Source organism: Phascolarctos cinereus, unplaced genomic scaffold (assembly GCF_003287225.1).
Source record: "Phascolarctos cinereus isolate Bilbo 61053 unplaced genomic scaffold, phaCin_HiC Scaffold_2;HRSCAF=192, whole genome shotgun sequence".
Classification (NCBI taxonomy): Eukaryota; Metazoa; Chordata; class Mammalia; order Diprotodontia; family Phascolarctidae; genus Phascolarctos; species Phascolarctos cinereus.
The window spans coordinates 160,262,621-160,281,146 of NW_027555625.1; positions in this window are offsets into that span (position 1 = coordinate 160,262,621).

Sequence of the window (18,526 nt, forward strand, 5' to 3'; positions counted from 1 at the left end):
TTTCTCCACCCTCAAATCACCTTCTCTGTCCACATGTCACATCCCCTAAGAGAATATAAGCTCTCTAAGGACAATTCTCTTTTTCTTCTTGCATTCCCCAGAATCTAGCACAATGCCTTACACATAGTAGGGACTTGATAACTGTTTATTAATTGACTGAATGAATGAGCACTAACTGGGGACACCAAGTCAGGAACTCGTCCAACTGAGGAGCAGTGCATTTTGCTCAGGGATCAACTAGTTCCCTGAGTTCAAATTTTAGTTTTCTCATGTGTAAAATGGGAGCAAGGCCAACCTAGTTTTCAGGGTCATTGTGAAAATGAACAAATTGAAAACCACAGAGCTTCTCGACAAGTGAACCATGTATTTAATTAAATAAACAGTTATGGAATATCTACCATATATCAGACATAGTGCTAGGAGCTAGGGATACAAAAATTTTTAAAAAAACACAAAAATCGACCCTATTCCTTCCCTTAAGGAATTTGAAATCTAATGGGGAGGGAGGAGAGATGAATAAAATAATAAAATATATAAATAATAATAAATAATGAAATAATAAAAAAATATACAGAAATAAACATGGCACAAGGTTTTGTGTGAGAAGTACTATACAAACTTAAGGAGAGAGAAATCCCTTTTAGCTGCAGGGTAGGGGGAAATGGGGAAAGGAGTGTCAGGGAAGGTTGTATGGAAAGTCATGCCTGAGTCAGGTCCTGAGGGAAGAGGAGGAGTTCAGTGGGCAGGGATATGGAAGGAGTACATCCTAACTCTGGGTGACAGTTATTTGGGATGCAAAGGGAAGGAAAAGTTAAGAGAGGGCAGAAAGAGATTGGGCAGAGTTTCAGTTGGGATGGAACATGGAATGCATGAATGGGAGAAATCTGAAAAAATGCTGGACACTGAAGTTGCAACTAGAATGAATAAATGAATGAATTAAAAACATTCATTGAGGGCTATGTGCCAGGCATTGCACTACCGTGCTGGGGGGTGGGGAGTGGGGAGGTGCAAAATACAAAAAGGAACGCAGTTCCTACCATGAAGCTTTCTTTGTAATAGAGACAACACATAGGGTGATCAATTGATGGGAGTATCTACTAGATTACTGGGCTCAGAGAGAAGTTGAAAGGAGTGTGTATGCACATACAGTGTGGTAGGGCACATGGCAGAATGACCTAAGTATGTGTAGATGGCTAGATGGGATGTGAAGCATGATTTGGTGGCCCAGAATTGTCTATGTTGGAAATAACCTCTGGTGCCCAAATAGGCAGAGTAAGTTAGACAGACTCAGGATGAGTGAAGTAATGAAATCTTTAATAGCTTCCCACAGGAAGTGGGTGTGGAACTTGAGATGAGTACACACACATCCTACAGAAGTGAGAACAAACTTTATATCCCTATTCCCAGCTGCAAGTCCCTCCTAGCTGACTTTCATTGGTAGAAGTCAGCACAGGTCACAGACTTCCCGAAAGGCCCACTACATGTTCCCCTAGGTAAGTTTCAAGCATGTAAAGCTTAAACTTTGTCCTTCTTTTAGCCTCTTTAATCAAACAGCCAGTTTCAGCTGGTTTCTGACCCAAAGCTACTTTCCTCTCAATTTCCTTATATGGAAATATAATAGTTTCTTACTTCTCACTGCTATAATATTGCAGGTCTAGTTAAGTTTGCACTTACTTTACTGCCAATTAGGACAGCTCAGCCCCAGAGCAGGAGTTCTAAAGCCGAGTGGGTTAAATACAAAGCTAAAAAGATCTGGAGGTCTTAGTGGATCACAAGCCCTAGGAGTCTCAATGATGGGGTTGGGATCTGGAGCCCAGAAAGGAAAAATCCTGGACTTTGCCACAGAGCCAAATCTCTGGTTTTCCTGGGGTCATAATCCCATCAACTGGCCCTTCACTGAGGCTAAAACCAATCTCACAATTCTCTGTTACCCTTAACCTAGCCTAGCCCTGCATTTTCTTACCTCCCTGTGGCCCCTGGCCATTTCCCACCCTTAATCCTAGCTAGGCTTCATTCTCCCTTGGCTGTGTGGTCCAGGTCCTAAGTGTTCTGTTCATCCCAGTTTACTGGCCACTCCCACCCAAATCCTCCTTAGACCCCTCCTCGAGTCACCCCAAACTACTTGGCCACTCCTAGATCCCTCCCACAGTCTTTCTGTATATAAGGTCCATCTTGTCTCTATTAAGGTGCTCAAATTCTTACAATCTAGACAATAGCTCACTAATGTTCAGACTCCTTAAGAGTCTGCCCAATATGACAGATGTTCTGATAAACCTCGTTTTTGGCTGAAAGAAGGCTTGGGTCAAATTCTTTCGGACAGGACCCGCATGCTGTGATTTTGGGGTCCCAGCACCCCTAAAACACCTAAACCTCAACATCAACAGTGTAATATGGTTGCCCCCCAAAGCTGATTTGATCTTAGACATGTTTGAGAGAGGCATAGGATCCCAGACTAGAAAGGAAGCTGGCCATTAGCATCTTTCTTATGGTTTGCAGATGCCTATACCCCTAATGAAAATGGATCCAAAGGGCTTCCTGCTACGTCTAAGTGGAACATCGTCCTGGTCTGTGTTTCTAACACAGGCAACCTTTACACAATTGTACTATTGTTTATGCGGTTGTTAGGGCCAGCCCAAACCACACTGGTGAAGTAGTTGGAGTTTTTTTTTTTTTTATCGACTCCCACACTGCTTATCTCCCTCATTTCTTTCTTTTGCCTCTGGACTCAGGGCAGCCTCCTATCTGGGGGTGGGGAGCTGATAATTCATTGACAGCTAGGTATTGGTTGGAGTGTTTCCCTTTGAAAAGAGAGCAGAGGAGAGGAACCCTAAGGAAAATGTGTTGTCAAACAGTTAAAAGAGCCTTAGTGACTTCTGGAGGGAAATGACAGTGGAGACTTTGGCAATAAAGATGACATTTCCTACCTTGGAGCACTATGGGTGGGAAGATACTAAAATGTGTGTGGGGGGGTAGGGAGTGTGTGTGTGGAAGTGTTGTTAGCATCCTTCAAATCCCCTCAGAGTGAGCCAGCTGGGGCCATACCTGATCACTACAAATGTATGGAAAGATGGGGGAAAATGGACAAGAGTTCATTAGCCTCTGCCCGGCCCCATGGCCCTCCACCATTGTTGAAACCATGTGAAAAACTCCTTATTCTCCCAAATGTTCCCTCTTTGAAGTTCCATTCAGTTGCTTGAATTTGCCTGATTTTGTGGGCAGTTGTTATCTGACCTTGCCACCGTATTGCCCCAAAAGTTGTTTCTTTCTAGCCTCACCCCACTTCCCCACACTACCAAGTTGAGGCCACCATGCCTGATTGTCCTTTGTGCTGGTTTCACTCTTTTGTTATTCTGTCAGGTGAAATAGAAACCATCCAGTGGAGGAAGTCACGGAATGAGTCATTCGAGGGCCAGCAGGTGTTCCAGTGTCCAGGGAGTGACAAATAATATACTTACCTGTTTGACTTTATGTAGGGCCACTCCCCCTCCTCCCCAGTGCTAATGCACAGGCCTGTATTCCTAGTAATATTGCCTCTAGAAAGGAGGCTTAATCAGGGTCACATATGGAAATCAGTGGTCCAGACCAGAACACAGGTCTCTCAATACTTCTCTTCCCTCCAGTCTCCCTTTCTGCTTGATTGCTTCTCTGTCATGGTTTACCAGATAAGAGGTCAAAGCTTACTGTGGATGTTGATACAAGTGTCTTACTCCCTGTGAGGTTTCAGACACCACTCCCTGCAAATAGGGAGGGTGGGGAATTGGAGGATTTCTCCTCTGGCCAGAACAGTAAATAATGGAGGTAGAGGAAAGGCCAGAATGCAGACCTACCAATGGATTGTGCATCTATTATCTGAGGACTAGCATGCCTCTCTAAGTCTGGAGAAGTTCATCATAAGAAAGTCGGACCAGCTGCTTCAGAAATGTGGTAGGGCATCATTAAGAGATGAATAAAAGGACTGAACAAAGGATGAATAAAAATAAATAAAACAGCAATATTATTTTAAGAACAACTTTGAACAAATAAGTAATTTTGACTATTATAAATACCCAAATTAGCTACAAAGGACGTATGAAGGAAGACACTATCTGAGAAAGAACTGATAAATAAAAGTACGTGTAGAGTGATTTATGTGTAATGGTAGCCATCTCTAGGGCAGGGGAGAGGGAGGGAACAAAAGAAAGAAAAAAAATGTACATGATAACATTATTATATATTTAAAAGGAACAGCAAGTTGTATATAATAGATTTACAGTTTCATGTACAATAATATTTTTTTAAATTATACTATGTTATGGAAGTGCTTTTCCATAAATTAAAAATAAAATAAACAAAAATTTAAAAAAATAAAAAGACTGGGTAAGGAGAGATCCTAGTCAAAGCTAGATGGTGTAAATTTATTGCGTAATTAACTAGTTAGCATAGTTCTTTCATTTCCTTCAGGGGCTCCAGTGGAGGAACAGAGATTGGCAAACGGCAGCACTTACTCAGGGTTGGGGTTTAACAACAGTTTCTAACTCACATTTATATAGTTTTATAGAGCATTTTCTTCACAAACACCCTGTAAGGCAAGTAACATAGTTACTTTAGCGTCACCTTTTTCTAGATAAAGAAACACAGGTAGAGAGAGCACAAGTGATTTGCCTGGGGACACCCAGCTAGCAAGTCCTGTGGCTGGGATTTGAACCTGTGTCTCCTACTTCAAAATCCAGCACTCTTTACCCTACACCAGGCTGCCTCCCGCTAGAGCCACTGCATGGCGTGGCTACTTATGGCGTTTCCTCGTACTTAAGGAAATAGATACCAAAGTTTAAAAAAAAAATGCCTGAGCTGGATGCTGTAAAAATGTGATCCCTGCTAAAGATTATTTTGAGCTCTGCCAGAGGAGTGAGAAGTATCCCCAGTGACAGTCCCAAAGCACTTCCTGTTGAAAGGAACATGAATGGAGCGCCTTAATAGCGAGAATATAAACCAGACACTTCCAGGAAGGCTGAGAGGCAGGGCTCCCTGTGAACCAGACTCCCAGTTTTTAGACTTAACACAAATATGATGTTTGTTTTTGGGATTGAAGGACAGACCCAAGCCAGGAAAGTGGCATTTCCCAGAAATCAAGGGACTGGCTGTGCTGCCAGGCTGTGTCACTGCTTTTAATAAACTAGTCCCAGGAATGGTTGTACATGGATGCTGTTTAGGAGGGACTTCCCTACATGGTGTGATAGAGGAGGAAATGGGCATCAATTTAGCTTTCTTGATTTGCCCTCTAGTTAGTTCTGTTAAAGAAAAAATTGTTTGTAAGTTCCCCTGTGTGACCTTGGCCTACCTCTCTGAGCCTCAGTTTAACTAATCTGTAAAGTAAGGGGGTTAACCTAGATGGTTTTGGCTTTGAAGATGCCATGAGTGTGTTGAACTGGATTTGAATTGGAACTCCAAAACTTATTAACTGTATGACCATGGCCAAATCATCTCACGTCTCTGAATACCAGCTTCTTTGTTTGTAAAGCAGAACTAGTTATACCTGCATTATTAAGTACTAAAAGATTGTTGTAAGGAAAGTGCTTTGTAAACCTTAAAGCACCATCCAGATGAGATCTCTTCTTCTCCTTCTCCTCCTTCTCCATCTCCTCCTCTTCCTTCATCTCTTCCTGCTCCTTTTCCTTTCACTCCTGTATTTCCTCCTCCTTCTCTTCCTCCTTCTCTTCCTTTTCTTCCTCCTCTTCCTTCTCCTCTGTCTCCTTCTCCTCCTTCTCTATGTCCTCCTCCTCCTTCTCATCACCATCATCACTCATATGGGGAAAAAAGCATTAGCTTGGGTGGCAGGAGATGTGGGTTCTAAATTCTTGCTCTTTAACTTGCTGGCTTATCTGGGACAAGTCACCTAACTTCTCTGAGGGCCAGTTTCCTCTTCTGTTAAATCAGGATTTCCGAACCTTTTTTTGTACCTGGACCCATTCAACAGTCTACTGAAGCCCATGGACCCTTTCTCAGAATAATGTTTTTAAATGTATAACATAAAATATGTGGGATTACAAAAGAAACCAAATATGTTGAAATATATTTAACAATTTTTTTTCAAACCAAGTTCATGGATCCCCTAGAATCAATCCATAGACCTGGACCCCAGGTTAAGAGCCCTTGTGTTATATGAATGGGTAACTCCCATCTGTAGATTTCTCCCCAGAGTTTTAGCCCTCTTATTCCAGCTGCCCTGTGGATACATCCTCTTGGATGTCCTGCCAGAACCTCAGATTCAAAATGTCCCTAACTGCGCTTTCCCTAGCTAAGTGATTATTATTCTCAGTTCTAAAGATCCTTTGATTCCCAGAGTGCCCCTGGGTGCTGCTAAAACAGCTAAGTCATAGAAAGGAAGAAGGAAAAAATGGAGAGAAAAAAGTGGAGGATGGAAGAGCATGGGATCATAGATTTGGAACTAGAAGGGACCTTCAGGGCCATCCTCCTAATTGTATAGATGAGGAAAGTGAGGCTCAGAGAGTGAAGGCAACTTGCCTGTGACTAAGTATCAGAAGCTGAACCCAGACCTTTCAGACTTCAAGTCCAGCGCTGCCTCCCATATAAGAGAAAAATAAGGGAAGGGAGAAGTAAAAGGAGGGGGCGAAAAAAAGGCAAAAGGATGAGGAATGGCACTGGCAGGGTGACCCAAACCATTGCCTCAGGGGCCATTCAAAGGCTCCTGTTGCATATACCCCTCCCCTGTCCTGGGAACTTGCATGCACAAGTCCATAGTGCATCTACCCTGGTGTCAATGGGGCAACACCCAATGAATCAGAGACCCTGGCTCTTCTACTCACCACCTGTGTTCCTCTCTCTGGGCCTCAGTTGACTCATCTGTCAAGTGAGGGGGTGGTCAATTCTAGCTCTAAATCTTGTGATCCTATCATTCTACCCTTCCTCAGACTGTCTGCATTCCCAGACAGGCATCCAGAATAGACGCTGTGCCACCTTTCCTTAGCTTGATGCTGCATGGTCTGGAAGTTTTGCTCTGTTCCATGGCAAGATACCTATTGCCTCCAAACGCTAGGTTACAGCTACTAATGATCCAGAAAAGAAAATTCTTGGCACCGAAGCCTTTGGCCCTATGAAATAATTCAACATCAGAAACTGATATTTTATCAGTGGAAATGACATTGAAGAAGATGCACTGCCATCTGCCATGGGGCCTTTCCAGCTGACTTGGAACTGAAATCTTCCATATGTGTTATCTCCCCCGTTAGAATGTGAGCTCCGTGAGAGCAAGGGCTGTCTGACTTTTCTATCTGTATCTCCAGTGCTTTGTACATAGTAACCACTTAATAAATGGTTTAGTCGTTCATTCATTCATTCATAAGCTGCAGATGACTTGCCAATCTGCATTGGTAGAAGGAGTTCCCTACACTGATTAAATCATTGACATAAGAAAAATCACTAGATTGACTTGGAAATGAGCCACCCCTTGTAAGGCAACAGACCTACATTTAATTTTGCACAAATCTCCTGGCAGGGCTGGCTTTGGACAAAACAGTGAAGGAGTTGATGGCACCGAACCAGGCCTTTTTGTGACTGCCTTCTTTTCCCAGATGCATCAGATGCAAGACTATCGTTTGCTGAGCCCTAACATGAGTTTGCTTTCCCTGGGCAGATCCTCTATCACAACACAGAAGACTCTAATGGGTTGTTGAGTTTCTTTCTCCTCAGGGCTTTTGCAGGAGGCAGGTAGATAAATGTGTCCAGAAAGAGGGAGCAGAGCCTAGAGAAAAACTAGGATTTGGAGTCAGAAGACCTGGGTCCAAATTCGGATTCTGATATTTTTACTACCTATGTGGCTATGCATAGGTCACTTAGTTTCCCTTCCCTTCAGGTTCCTTATCTAGGGCCTATTGGAGGAGCTGCAGGAATACAGGCACACTAATGCTCTATTGGTGGAACTGGGAAGTAGTTCAACCATCCTGAGAAAGAATTTGAAATTTTACTCCCCAAAATCACTAAATTGAATGTGCCCTTTGACCCAATGTTACTACTCCTAGACATATGCCCCAGGGAGGTTAAAGACAGAGGGAAAGTTCCCATGTATACAAAAATATTTTTTGTAGTAGCAAAGAACTGGGAAAAATCTGGATGCCCATCAGTTGGGGAATGGCTAAATAAATTATGCTATATTAATGTAATGGAATATTATGTGGAATGTAAGAAATGATGAACATAAAGGATTCAGAGAAATTTGGAAAGCTTTCATGAATTCATGCAGAGTAAAGAACAGGACCAAAAGAACAATTCACATGATAACCAAAATAATGTAAAGGAAAACAACATTGAAAGACTTTAGAATTCTCATCAATGCAATGGCGTGATTTTAAGGCTAATGGTAAAACTCATGTTTTACCTCTTATTGGGAGAGAAGTGGTTGCCTAGAGGTATAGGATGAGATGCAAATTTTCAGATATGAACAATGTGTTGATTTGTTTTACTTGATTGTACTTATAATAAGAGACATATTTATGGTAGAAATAGGGAAGAGTGTCAGTCAATGGAAGATAAGAACACATAAAAAGAGAGTATCAATGAGATATTTTAAAAGAAAATTATTTATATATTTGATACAAAATATCCCTACTATAGTCCATGTATATTTTAATTCTGTATGAATAAAATATTTGCACTCCTGTTTTCTAAGGAAAAAACATCAAATCAATAAGCATTTATTAAATGTTTACTATGTTCCAGGCACTGTGCTAAGAGGTGGTTATGTAAATACAAGCAAAAAGAAAGACAATTCCCCTCTCCAGGAGCTCACATTCAAATGGGGGAAGACAAAACATAAAAGGGAGCTGAAAAGCCAGGGGAGACAGGAGGAAGGTATCTACGTGGGGGCAAGGTGAAAGAGTCCAGAGAGCCACATTATTGTTGTTGTTTGTCCTTCGTTCTCAAAGAGGACGGTGACATCAGGGAGGTGATGCTGTGACATGCAAGTGAATTGGATTTAAGTGAGGGAGGGCTCTGCAAAGTCACCAGCCTCACTTTTATCTCTGGAGCCATCTGGGTCCAGCGGCAAGATATAGATCAGAGCTAGAAGAAGAAAGAAGGACCCTTTCATAAAACAGAGGTTCAAGGCGGAATTCATGGAGACAGTGATTACAGGAATAGAAGGATCTTCAGGGTGAAAAGGTCACCAGAGAAGAGGGAGATTCCAGGGGAGAAGGCAGCTAAAGCATATGGTGAAGTACAGGCCATGTTAAGAGTCTGGGAGTAAGTTAAAAAAAAAAACCCAACAACAACAAACACTGGGGAGGCAGAGTTTAGTGCTAGATGGAACATAGTAGTCCAAGACCCTCATTTTAGAAATGAGCAGACTGGGGCCAGAAAATTGAAGCAGTTTGCTCGGGGTTACACAGCTAGTAAAGCCTCAGAGTGAAGGTGAGAACCCCAGGCTTTTGTGGCTAGTCCTGTATTCTTTGTAATTAAGAGTGAAATAAAAGAATGATATACACATCCCATGATCAAAACATAGCCCATCACCTTTCCTCCCAAACCTGATCTCCTACCCTCTCTTGTCCTATTGATGGCAAAAGACATCCTTTCAAAAAGATGTCCTAGCAAAAGACAGCATGGCATGGAGGGAAAGAATGTTGGCCCCAGAGATTTGCTGTCAAATTCTGACTCTAATGCTTACTCTTTGTATAATCTTGTTTCATTCAGCTTTCTCGTCTGTAAAATGTGAATAATAATACTTGTAATATTTCACATGATTGTTGTAAGGAAAGTGTTTTGTAAACCTTAAAGTACTGCACATTTATGGGATTTGCTATTTCTCTCATACCAGGCTTGACCCTCTAGGTTGCATTTAGCTCACCTTCATGTCCAAACAGTGTCCAAGTCCTCCCATTTCTATTACCTAAACATTTCTGGAATTTTTGCTTTATGCTCACACTGCCCTTACATCAGCTATTACTTCTCACCAGCACCACAGAAGTTGTCTGACTGGTCTGCCTAACACTTTTGTTGTTGTTCAGTCATTTTCAGTTGTGTCTGACTCTGTGACCCCATTTGGGGTTTTCTTGGGAGGGCTCTGCAATTTCCTTCTCCAGCTCATTTTACAGATTAGGAAACTGAGGTAAACAGGGTTAAGTGACTTGCCCAGGGTCACATAGCTACTGTCAGAGGCCAGATTTGAACTCGATGAGATGAGTCTTCCTGACTCCAGGCCCAATACTCTATCTGCTGAACCACCTAGCTACCTAACACTTTTATCTCCTGTCTAACCCATCCTTCACTGAATTACTAAAGTAATCTTTCCAATAGGAAGCTTTCATCAGGCTACTCTCATAAAAAACTTCTACTAGATCCCTACTAATTACAAAAGACAATAGAAAACTCCTTAGGATCTCCATAACTTGAGGTCTCCTTTTCTAGCCTCATTTCATTCATTCTATTCTCTATTCACAATAGAGAATGAAATTAACCAATTAATTAACCAATCAGTAAGTACACCTCTAAGTTGGAGGTCAGGAGGAAGTGAATTCTAGGCACATGGAATAGCCAGAGAAGAGGAATGGAGGCAGGAAATGAAATGTTATAAGTGAAAAACAGAGAGAAGGCTAAATTGGCTGGATCACAGAGTGCCAGTGATGTCTAGTGAGGACGGAATGACAGGTTGGGGTCATGTTGCTTAGGGCTTTAAAAGCCAGACAAAAGAGTTAATATTTGATTCTATAGGCATTGATGGAGTGATTTGTGGCCTAATTTGTGTTTAGGGGAAATTATTTAGGCAGCAGTATGGATGATGAACAGGAGTGAGGCGGGGAGACCAATTAGGAGGTTGTTGCAATAATAAATGAGAAGTAATGGCATCAGCTAAATTGGTAGTTGTGTGAGTAGAGATAAGGGGCCTGAAGCAAGAGATGCTGCATGCAAAGGTCAGAATAGCATGATTTGGCAATTGGTTGGAAATGTGAAATGAGAGAGGGGAAGGAGTCCAGTATAATCCCAAGGTTACAAACATGGGAGATCAGAAGGATGGTTTCACCTTTGACAGAAGTGGGGAAAGTTGGAAGAGGGGAGGGGCTGGGGAGGAAGAGAATGAGTTTAATTTGGAACAAATCACTTTGTATCTTATAGTTACCTGTATATGTGTGTATTATCTCCCACAATACCTTGAGGGTAGGCATACTTTGTATTTTTTATTTTTGTTTTTGTTTTTCTATTTTTGTATCCTCAGAGCCTCACACAGGACGTGGCCCATAACAGGCATTTAATAAATGCTCCTTGATGAACTGATGCTATTCCCCTTCATGTACCCATCTCCAGACAAGCGGCATTACTCTCTATTCTCTGACCTTGTCCTGCTGTTTTCAGCTGCTATGCATGGTCCCCTATGGCTGCAATGTCAATTGCAGGCATGGGAAGGAGGAACAGGACCAAGACGCAAGAGTCTTTACATCATCTTGTCTTATACCAGAGGGGGACTCCCCTCTTCAATATCTTTAAAGGTGGATTCGGCTAAAGTCTTTTTGCAAAAAGACTTTTAAGAGGGAACCCATTATTTTCTGAAGCAACCCCTTGCATTTTTGGACAGAATCTCAGTTAGATGGAAACTAAGAGCCCATCCCATCCAACCTATACCTGAATAAGAATTAGCTGCCATGGAAAGGGAGCTGAACTTGGAGTCAGAGGACCTTCAAATTCACCTCTGATGTTTATTACCTGTGTGACCTTGGGCAAGTCACTAAACTTCTCTGGGCCTCAATTTCCTTAACTGTAAAATGAGGGAGTTGGAGTAGGGGGACCCTGAGCTCCTTTTCAGCTCTAGAGCTAGGATCCTAGCATCTTTTGCCCTAAGGCCACCAATAAGAAGAATCCATCACCTCCTCATTGGCAGTTAGGTGGCATTGTGGGTAGAATGCTGGACCTGGAGTCAGAAAGACCTGAATTCAGATCTCGCCTCACACACTTACTAGTTATGTGACCATGGGCAAGTCACTTAAATTCTCTTAGCTTCCTCATCTGTAAAATAGGGATAATAATAGCACCTACCTCTCAGGGTTTTTCTGAGGAAAAATGAAAGGTTTGTAAAGTGCTTTGCAAACCTTAAAGCACTATAAAAATGCTAGCTGCTATATCTTTATTATTGTTACGATTATATTACTTCTCGATGCTGCCTATTCCACTTTGGATGGTTCTAATTGTTAGAGCAGCTAGGTGACACAGTGGATAGAGTGCTGGGCCTGGAGTCAGGAAGACTCATCTTCCTGACTTCAAATCTGGCCTCAGATACTTACTAGCTGTGTGACCCTGGGCAAGTCACTTAACCCTGGTTGCCTTAGTTTCCTCATCTGTAAAATGAGCTGGAGAAGGACATGGCAAACCACTCCAGTACCTTTGCCAAGAAAACTCCTAATGGGGTCACGAAGGGTTGGACACAACTGAAAAATGACTGAACAAAAATCATTAGAAAGTTTTTTCTTTCATATTATCTAAATTTGCTTCTTTATGTCTTCCACTTACTGTTCCTAGTTTTGTTCTGAGGCCCACAGACCAAGTATAATCTCTCTTCCACACAAGAACCCTTGAAATCTTTGAAGACAGCTATTGTCTCCCCATGCTAAGTTTTTTCTTTTTTTTTTCCCAGCTTAAATATTCCTTTATCTGGTCCTCAGTTGGCTGGCTAGAGAATGCCCTCGCCATCTTGGTCATTCCCTTCCTCCATTTTATTAATGCCCTTCCTAAAATATGATGCTCAGAACTGAACATACTCCTTCAGATATGGTCAGGCAGAGAGATTGTCACTTTTTTTTTTTGGCTAAGCAATGGGGTTAAATCAATTGCCCAGGGTCACACATCTAGTAGTGTCAAGTGTCTGAGGTGGGATTTGAACTCAAGTCCTCCTGACTCCAGAGCTGGTGCTCTATCCACTATGCCACCTAGCTGCCCTGAGATCGTCACTTCTTTGATCTTAGACAGTACAGCTCTTTTCAGGCAGTTTAAGTTTATATTTGCACTTTTGCTTGCTGTATCACATTGTTGACTTATGTTCAACTTATATGGCATGAAGTTCACTAAAACCCCCAGATCTTTTTCTTGTGATCTGCTATCTAGCCACATTTCTGACATCTCGTATCTGAAAAATTGATTTTTTTGAACCCAAGCATAAGAATTTACACTTAACCCTATTAAATTGCATCTTTTGTGATTCAGTCCAATGTTACATACCCTGTTGAGATCTTTTTAGATCCCGATTCTGTCATATGTTCACTATCACTCTTAGCGTTATGGCAGGAGGAAAAAGATGAGTCAACAAAAGATATAGAGAAGAATTGGTCTTGGAGGTAGAAAAAGCTCTATGGCAATGGAAGCCAAGGAAGGTGAGAATATATAGAGAAAAGGGGGTATGCCCCACAGAGATCGAGGATGACAGGTGACACAGTGGATAGAATGCTGGGCCTGGAAATAGGAAGACCAGAGTTTGAATCCAGCCTGAGATCCTAATTAGCTATGTGACCTTAAGGAAGTCACTTAACCTGTTTGCCCTCAGATTCCTTACCTGAAAAATGGGGATAATAACAACACCTGCTTCCGAGGGTTGGTGTGAGGACTGTATGAGGTAGTATCTGTAATGTGCTTAGCACAGTACCTGGCACCGTAGTAGGCACTATATAAATGCTAGCTAGCTATTGTTATCTCTTGGTTGCTCCACCAAAGAAAGGAAAGGAAAGCGGATGAAACAGGCAAGTGAAAATGGTTGGGGAAAAGAGTGGTTAGGATGGGTTTTTAGCACAAGACCATAGTGACTAGACAGTGACCGCCTGGTATGGGGCACAGTAATATAATGGGAGGCAAGTGTACCTTGTACACAGCTGTACCTTGACATTCTCTCATTGGGAAATCTGGACAGTCTTTCTCTAATGTGACCATTCTTCAAGAATGCAGGGTGTGGCTAAGACAATGTAAATGTTGAACTGTCTAAAGTTCCAAAAATGCATCACTGGACAAATATTTTTGGCCCCTAAAAAATGCCTCGAAGCAGCATAGGATCACAAAATTTAGAATTGGAAGAGACCTCGGAAGTCAACAGACAAAGAAATCGAGGCCTCTCAGATTAAGTGACGCAGGTTGTAAAATGAACATCATAATCCTTTGCTTACTCACTTAACACAGTTGTGAGGAAAGCACTTTGCAAACCTGAAAACACTATACAAGTAAGAATACTTTTGTTAGTAATTAGCATGGCAAAGGTTTTACGACCCCTCTTCCCACTCAGACTGAGGGGCTAATGGCTTCCCTGATTCAAAATCCCTTTTCCCATTTCTGTGTCTTTGTACCAGCGATCCCAGGCCTGGAATGCATTCCCTCCTCACCTCCGCCTCTTGGAATCTCCTCACTTCCTTCCAGGCTCAGCTCAAATGCTACCTCCTGCAGGAAGCCTTTCTTGATCCCCTCCGGTCATGAGCCAAATCGCCTTTCCCCCTGAAATACCTTCATACGCACTTAGCTGTAAAGGCGGCGCTTCCTCCCAGCCGATAGGAGGTGAGCTCCTCCTGAGCAGGCACTTTTTCTTTTTATGTACCTGGCACGTAGTAGGCATTGAACAAATGTGTTGAATTTGATCGTTATTGAATCTATTGCCTTCCCTGCTCCCCCCTCCCCCCTTCCTTTGGCTCTCCTCTGGCTGATTGGATTTCCAGCTGTGCTGGAAGGAATGTTTCCCAGATGTTTCATTCCTCTCTGGTTTTTCCTCATTTGTCTTAAAGGCAGAACCTGCAGCCCAAATAACCACCTCTGTCTGTGAAAGCCCCGCAGAGCGGACTCTCTAAATGAGACAGCCCACATCAACTCCCAGCTTTCCCTTCGTTTCTCACTGGCCCTCCTCCACCTCAATTTGCTCCCAGGGCCTTACCTTACTTAACCTTCTTCAACAAAGTCAGACGGATCTTCGAAATCTCAACTCCCAGCTGCTCACCCTGGCAACTCTACTATTCTATGCCTACCCCCCCACACACCACCCCCCCTTTTTTTTTTTCACCCTTTGCCCTTTATCTTCAGACATCACTTCAGCTGCGCCCCTCCCTTTGTTCCTTTTTGTAAGTGATTGTGTTCTCATTATCCCCCTAGCATCTCCTCTCCGGAAGCTTGGCCCCCAGACTTTGGGATTGTTCTATAATTAAGCGGCCTGGTCGGTGGCAGCAGGACTGATTAGAAGAGCCAAGGAAATGAAGTGATTTCTGTCCTAACAGGAAGACTCAGGCCTCTCTCAACCCCACTCCCACCCCACAAGGCAGGACTTCATATTCTTGTCAGACTGGGATCCGATTTAACAGTGTGCAGGGTTAGAGGTAATATAGGGTAGTAGCTAGAGAACCAGCCTTTAATTAGAAAGACTTGAGTTCAAGTCTCACTTCTGACACATACAGACTGTGTGACCCTGGGCAATTCGCTTAACCCATCAGTGCTCCAAGTATCTTTCAAAGACTGTGCATTGCAATAATAATAATAATAGCTAGCATTTATGTAGTACTGCTATGGGCCAGGTACTGTGCTAATTGCTTTACAATTACTGTCTCATTTGGTCCTCACTGCAATCTTGAGGAGTAGGTGCTGTTATTATTTCCATTTTATAGGTGAGGAAACAGGCTAACAGAGGTTAAGTGACTTGCCCAGGGTCATACAACTAGGAAGTATCTAAGGCAGGATTTGAACTCAGGTCCGGAACTTTCTGTATTATGCCACCTGTTTTGTCTCACATGACCAATGCAGGTAGCACAGTGGATAGAAAGTCAGGCTTGGAGTCAGGAAGACCTGAGTTCAAAACTGCCTTCAGACACTTCCTAGTTGTGTGACCCTGGGCAAGTAACTTAACTTCTTAGCCTTAGTTTCTTCATCTATAAATTGGGAATACTAATAGTATGTACCTCATAGGGTTGTTATGTGTATCACATGATAATATATATTTAAAGAGCTTTGTAAATCTTAAAGTGCTACATAAATGTTAACTATTATTATGGGGAGAGGGAGTTTCCTCACAAGGGAGCTCCCTAGATGAAAGAAATCCTATTTTAAGCTGGATTCTGGGTATTCAAGGGTAAAAAAGCCAGAACCAGTCCCAGTCCTCAAAGAGCACATGGGAAATAAAAATCTATATACAAGCAAATAAACAGAAAGATAGAAAAAAGAAAAATAGAATAAATTCAAGAAGGGGAGAGTGCTAATAACTGGAGGAGACCAGGAAAGGTCTCTTAGAGCAAGTGATGCTTGAGCTGTATTTTAATTTATTATTTATTCTTTTAACATTCTTTTCTTTTTAAATTTTGAGTTCCAAATTCCCTCCCACCCCTCCCCCACTCACTGAGAAGTCAAGCACTTCTGATATCAGTTATACATGTGAACTCATGCAAAACATATTTCCATATTAGTTATATCACCAAAAAGGCAAAATAAAAAGAGAGAGAGAAAATTATACTTTGATTTGTACTCAGAGTTTATCACTTCTCTCTCTGGAGGTAGATAGCATTTTTTCATCATGAGTCCTTTGGAATTGTCTTAGATTATTATATGATCAGAGTAGCAAGTCTGTCACAGTTGATCACTGCTACAATATTGCTGTCACTGTCACAATGACCTCCTGATTCTTCACACTTCCCTTTGTATCAGTTCATGCATGTCTTGCCATATTTTTTCTGAAACTACTTCCCTCATCATTTCTTACAGCACAATAGTATTTCATCACGATCACATGCCACAATTTGTTCAGCCATTCCCCGGTTGATGGACATCCCCTCAATTTCATATTCTTTGCCACCGCTCCATTTGTAGCACCAGTGCTATAAATATTTTTGTGCATGTGGGTCCTTTTCCTTTTTTTGGGGGGGGTGATCTCTTTGAAGTATAGACCCAGTACTGATATTGCTGGGTCAAAGGTTGCATAGTTTACAGCCCTTTGGACATAGTTCCAAATTGTTCTCCAAATGTTTGGCAAGTTCACAACTCTGCCAATAGTTTATTAGTATACCTATTTCCCCTTATCCCTTCCAGCATTTGTCATTTCTAATAGGTGTGAGGTGGTACCTCAGAGTTATTTTAATTTGCATTTTTCTAATCAATGGTGATTTAGAGCGTTTTTCGTTTGACTATAGATAACTTTGATTTTCTCTTCTGAAAACTACCTGTTCATATCCTTTGACTATTAATTGGAGAATGGCTCTTATTTTCATAAATTTAACTCAGTTCCCTATGTGTTTGGGAAATGAGGCCTTTATCAGAGAAACTTGCTGTAAAATTTTTTGATATTACTTCACTGTCTATGATTTTTTTTAGTAAAATGTAGTTTCCCTGGTTATCTCTTTTAATTAGGTTTATTTTTGCTTTAGCTTTGTCTGAGATCATGATGATTGCTATCCCTGCCTTTTTTTTTTGGCTGAAGTATAATAGATTCTGCTCCAGCCCTTTTGTTTTAACTCTGTGTGTGTGTCTTCCTGTTTCAAGTGTGTCTCATACAGCATGTGGTTGGATTCTGGTTTCTAATCCATTCTGCTCTTTGCTTCCATTTTATGGAAGCTCATGTGTGAGCTCATCCTATTCACATTCACAGTTATGATTACTGTGTATTTCCCTCCATCCTGTTTTCCTCTGTTTTTCCTTCTCTCTTTCTTTTTATCCTGTCCCTCTTTAAAAGTCTCTTTTGCTTCTAACCACTTCCTTCCTTATCTGCCCTCCCTGCCATCTCTCTTATCACCTTCTCTTCCTATTTCCATACTGGGTAAGATAGCTTTCCATACTCTCTTTGAACCAATTCATATGAGGGTGAGGTTCAAACATTGCACTGCCATCCCACCCCCATTTCCCTCTCCACAATAAAAGTTCTTCCTTGCATACTTTTATGTGAGAAAATTTTTCCCATTCTACCTCTCCCTTCCCTGTTTCCCCTTCTCCCAACACATCTCTCTTTCTCACCTCTTCATTTTTTTTAGAGCATCTCAACATAATTGACCTACATTCATGCCCTCTGTCTACGTAGAATCCTTCTAACTGCCCTAATAATGGTAAAACTTCTTAGGAGTTACACATATCATTTTCCCATATAGGAATGTAAACAGTTTAACTTTATTGAGTCCCTATGATTTCTCTTTCATGTTTACCTTTTAATGCTTCTTTTGAGTCTTGTGTGTTTGAATGTCAAAATTTCCATTTAGCTCTGGTCTTTTCATCAGGAATGCTTGAAAGTCTTCTGTTTCATGAAATATTCATTCCCCACCCCCACCCCCCAAAGGATTATATTTGGTTTTGCTGGGTAGGTTATTCTTGGTTATGATCCTAGCTCCTTTGCTTTTTGGAATATCATATTCCGAGCCCTCTACTCCTGCAAGGTGGAAGCTGCTAAATCTTGTGTGATCTTGACTGTGGCTCCATGATATTTGAATTGTTTCTTTCTTCAGTGCCAGCAAAGGATACCCTGTGATCTCTTTTTGACCAGTTATCTGACCTCTTCTGTCAGACTGTTTCTGGACTGAGAGCTCCCAAAGCTGCTGTGGCTGGTGCAGCTGCCTCCAAG